At 33.2% G+C, this 5045-nt stretch overlaps 1 long non-coding RNA gene across 1 annotated transcript; it reads left to right on the top strand.

Moving 5' to 3' along the window:
- Positions 1 to 385: 385 nt before the first annotated feature.
- LOC110716199 lies at positions 386 to 3520 on the top strand. The gene is made up of 3 exons (XR_002510419.1): positions 386 to 1116; positions 1232 to 1255; positions 2223 to 3520. It is a non-coding gene; the product is annotated as an uncharacterized LOC110716199 (long non-coding RNA).
- Positions 3521 to 5045: the final 1525 nt, after the last annotated feature.

Raw genomic sequence — 5045 nt, 5'->3', positions numbered from 1 at the left:
AACTAGTAGGATCGTGAAACCATATTCTACTTGTTTGTGGCATGTTGGTAGTTGCTTCCAATGGTCGATTTGAAACCTATAATAAGTTTTTGCTACATCGATGTGAGGTTCTTCATTTTTCAAGCCTTCTACATATCTTGTATGAGTGGCATGGATCCTTGACTATTGCGAACCTAATCTTGAATCTTGACTCATAATTCTCAAACACGAGATCGAACCATCTAGGGAGGATAAAGGCATCTTTTCGGGGTGGTAATTTTTCTTTTTCTAGGTTTAATCTTTTAATTTTAGTTCCTTGGGTTTACATTTGCCCTCTTGCTAACCATTTAAGCCTTTTCCTTTCTTTTCAAGCCACATCTTTAGAATTTTGAGACTTTTGTTTCTTTTTGTTCTAATTTTGGTTTTTATGAAGCTTCCAATGGTCATGTTTTTGGAGTTTGTGGTTTATAAGGTTGGGTTTTGGTTCTATTTGTAAGCAAGCTTGTAATTTGTGTATATTTTGTGAATAATGGCAAATGTATGAATGAAAAAGCAATCCAAAGTTAGAATAGGCAAGGACATAATAAATACGAAGTTGTAAAAGTCGTCCAAAGTAGAAAAAAGGCAAGGACAATTGTTTTGACTTTTTGCAAAAAAAAAAAATTGAAAATGAGAAAATTCAAAAATATTTTTATGTGATTCTTTTCCCACTAGTATAAAACCCGCATATTTTTGACGCTTTGGATGTGGCGTCAACCACAATTTTATTTCCGCTTTTTCTCGACACTTTTAGGTGTCGAAGGTTTGTTTCGACACATAAAAGCGTCGAGAAAATCACGAGTCTAACACGTGACTCCCTCACATCCTACCGCCCGCGATTTTAAAATTTTGTGAAAAAAAAGCGGGTTGTATCACTCCCAATTATTTACTAAAAAAAAAGGAAATACTCCCAAACCAATTTAAACCACCCACTATTGAAATACGACTGATAAATTTGCTCGAACACTACTGCACTCTGCATCTCTACTCATAATCAAAGCTACAACATTCATCGTTTTTTTTGTGTTAAATTCTGGGTTTCTTGCTAATTCTTCAACGAATTTAGGGGATTTTTCTTTTCACTTTCAGAAATTTCAGGTAATTATTCACAATTTGCTTCACAATTTTTGGTACACTAATTGTTCAGAATTAGTTAAATTTTGTTAAATTTGGGAATTATTCTTTGCATGCGTTCGATTTACATTTGGAGTAGAACAAGAATCGATCTTATTGCAAGGTAATTTTTTGCTCTTAATTAGATAATTTAAACTCTTTTTCTGTTTTTTTTTCGTGAATTTTTTTTTTCAAATTTCAGATTTCCTTCTTGTTGTTGTATTTTTATAAAAAAAAGTTTTTTATGGGTTTTTGTGATGAATTTGACGGCGTTTTCTAGGGTTTTAGTTTAGGATTTTTCGACTATGAATATTATAGGCTTTGAATTTTTTGGTATTTGATATGAATTTTATAGGCTTTGAATTTTATGGGTTTTTGATATGAATTTTATGGGTTTTTGGTATAAATTTTCTGGTTTTCCTATGGTGATTTGGTGGCTGATGATTACATTATGTCTTCACATGCTCTGCTCTTAGAAGCAATACTCATTCCCTTATAAATTATTAGACAACAACCCCAATACTCACGGCCTGCTGCTGATGAATCAAGTCTTATTGTTTAGCCTAGAACTATTGTTATATATGAAGACTGATGTATGCTCTTATAAATCATTAGACAACAACCTTGCTATATATGAAGACTGTATGCTCTTGTTTGATAACTCATAAATTGATCTACAATTGAACCATTATAGATTTTGGCTCTGAGCTAATTATTCTTATGAATTTGCAGTCCCAAAATCCCAAATACAATCTTTTAGAAGATATTAGTTCAAATTCAAGCTATCAAACTTTAATTCGACAATTTGAAAAAGTTGAGCCTAGAACTCCATTCTAATTTAGAAAATATCTAATCTGAACTAATAACTAAATTTGAAGGATTTATATACCACCCAAATAATGTATATTTGAAGTTATAGCTTTTTTAGACGAAGCATGGTTTGATCGATGAAGGATAAAATGTCATATTTGCATCTTTCTTAGGTTATGTAGAGACTTGTTTATAATGCATTGTTATCAGATGGATGCTGCCTGTTTTTTGCTTAATTTGGTCACTGTGGTGATCATTGCTCAAATTGCTGACTGATGCAGGGATCTTTCATTCAACAAACTATCTGGCAGCTTGCCTCAGAGTTTTGAATCTCTTTCAAGCCTTTCTACGCTGAAAGAAATAGTTGCATATACCTTTGTGCCTGATTTTCATTGCATCAAACATCGATATATTCATAATCCTGTCTGATTTTGTTATGATTGAGTAACTGCCAAATGTATTAAGTAATTTCAGAATTGTTGCATTTTGTCTTCCTATGTGCTCTCACTCATTCCCTTACACAATACTCACGACCTGTAGCTGTATTAGTGCCTTGCCCAATACGTGAGGACCACAGGTGGCTGGTTCATTATAGAATATATTGTTTGAACTAAAATAAATCAATTGTGTAATTGAATATCATCATATAAACTTAAAATCTATGTATATTAATGGTTTAATGTTGTATATTCTATTAAAGCTGGTGGTTATGAATATAATGGTGATAAACAAGGGAGTTTCGTGTCATAAAAGCTCATATTTTAGTGAATTAGAGAACCTGAAATTGAAATCTTTAATGTATCACAATCCTAATGAAGGAAGTCATGTGCCAGCATGACCCAGCAAGAGACGGACATGGAAATAGGATCATTCTAGGATAGAAACTCACTCTGGACTCTATTTGTTTAACTTTTTATTTGTTGTTGCATGTTTCTTTCTAATTTTCTTCTTTCACCCCTCAGCAAGTATGTAGGCTTGAATTACTTACATTATTTTTAAGTGGATAAACTTCTTGATATTATAAGTTTGATGGATGTCTATTTACTTGAAAGTGATGTCCCTATTATATATTGGTTTAAGGATCCTTGTGACGGGATTTTTTTTAAATGTCATTGTTTTTAATTAGCAATTAATTATATACTTCTTTGTAGACATGGATACTAGTTGGATTGATTTTCCAAGAGGTGATCCTGGTTATTTTAATGGTTGCATTGAAACTTTCTAAAGAGACTCTTTTACCAAATACATGGGAAACTAAATGCCCATGTAATAAGTGTAAGTTAAATAAAACGAATTCTGTAGAAAAAGTTGGAGGCCATATTTTATTTTATGGTTATTATAAAAACTATAGAAATTGGATATTTCATTGTAAAGATGAAGGGAGTAAGACCTATGATCTAAGTGATGATCAAGTAAATTCAGTAAGTCGAGATGATATGGACGGGTTACTAAGAGCAACTTATAGAGTTAATACACGACAAACCGACAAAACTCAATATCCATCATTTAATGAACAAAGTATTGAAGATGACAATTCATATGACATGGATGAGGGGTTTACCATTTATCGCGAGGTAGATGATGAGTATCAATCAACTATCTCAAATGAAGAATAGGCAAAGTATAAAAATCTCATGGAAGCTTCTGAAAAAGGCCTGTACGAGGGGTGTACTACTTTTTCGAAACTTTCATTTTTGTTGCATTTGTTTCACCTAAAGTATATGTTCTATTGGTCTGCATAGTCATTTAATAAATTACTTGAACTTCTAATTGATGCATTTCCCATTATTAAGGAGTTTCCATCGTCCTATTATGAAGGCATGAAGATAATAAATGATTTAGGGTTAGGATATGAGAAAATCCATGCATGTCCAAATGATTGCATGTTATATTGGGGCGAATTCGCAAATAAAAGTGAGTGTCATATATGCCATACATCAAGTTGGAAAAATGTGAAAGGAAAGGAGGGTGATGTAAATGAAAAAGGAAAAGAAGCATGTAAGAAAGGCGAGGCAGCTAAAGTAATGCGGTACTTTCCCCTTATCCATAGATTAAAGAGGCTTTACATGTCATCTAAAACAGCAGAGGACATGAGATGGCACTTTAATCATAAGGATGATAAGATTCTACGACACCCTGCTGATTGCTAGGCTTGGAAAAAATTTGATGAAAAATATATACAGAGTTTGCCGCTGATACTCGCAGTGTTAGATTAGGCCTAGCGAGTTATGGTTTTAATCCATATCGTCTTATGAACACAAGTTATAATACATAGCCGGTGGTCCTCATTCCTTATAATTTACCACCATGGCTTTACATGAAACAATCATCCTTTATTCTTTCTATTATTATTCTTAGTAAATTTGGTCCCGGTATGGATATTGATGTGTACTTGCAACCACTAATGCATGAATTGAAATTATTGTGGGAAGGTGTTGATGCTTTTGATTCTTATAGTGGAAGCAACTTCAAACTGCGAGCAGCCCTACACTCTACTATTAATGACTTTCCAGTTTATGCTATGCTGTCAGGTTGGAGTACAAAAGGCTACAAAGCTTGTCCTTCTTGCACTCATTCTACTTATTCAGAGAGATTTGGTGGCAAAATTATCTACCTTGGGTATCAAAAATGGTTGTTTATTCACAAGCTAATTTGTTTGATGGGAAAGAAGAATATGGTATTGATCCGATTTGTACCAGCGGGAAGTTTTGAAGCAACAAGAAAGAAGGGGTAAAGTATGTATATGAGAAGACAAAAAAAGTTCCTAAAAAAAGAGGGAAAAAAGCTACCAATGAACTTGATGATGATTGCGATCCCGATGGTGATGATGTTCTTTGGAAAAAGAAAAGTACATTTTTTGAATTAAAGTATTGGGAGCATAATCCTCTTAGACATAATTTAGATGTAATGCACATTAAAAAGAATGTGTCCGATATTTTATTAGGAACTCTTTCAAATATGGATAATAGTAGGGATGATGAGAGTGGAAGAGAAGCCCTAAAGAATTTGAATATAAAACCTCATCTATGGATCAACCCTCAAGGTTACATCCCGCCGGCTGCATACACCAAGTTTAACGAGGAGAAAGAACTATTTTTGAAATT

This window comes from Chenopodium quinoa, unplaced genomic scaffold, assembly GCF_001683475.1.
Source record: "Chenopodium quinoa cultivar QQ74 unplaced genomic scaffold, ASM168347v1, whole genome shotgun sequence".
Taxonomy (NCBI): domain Eukaryota; kingdom Viridiplantae; phylum Streptophyta; class Magnoliopsida; order Caryophyllales; family Amaranthaceae; genus Chenopodium; species Chenopodium quinoa.
Note: the sequence above shows the minus strand (reverse complement) of the source record. Positions and strands in the feature narration are given on the sequence as shown.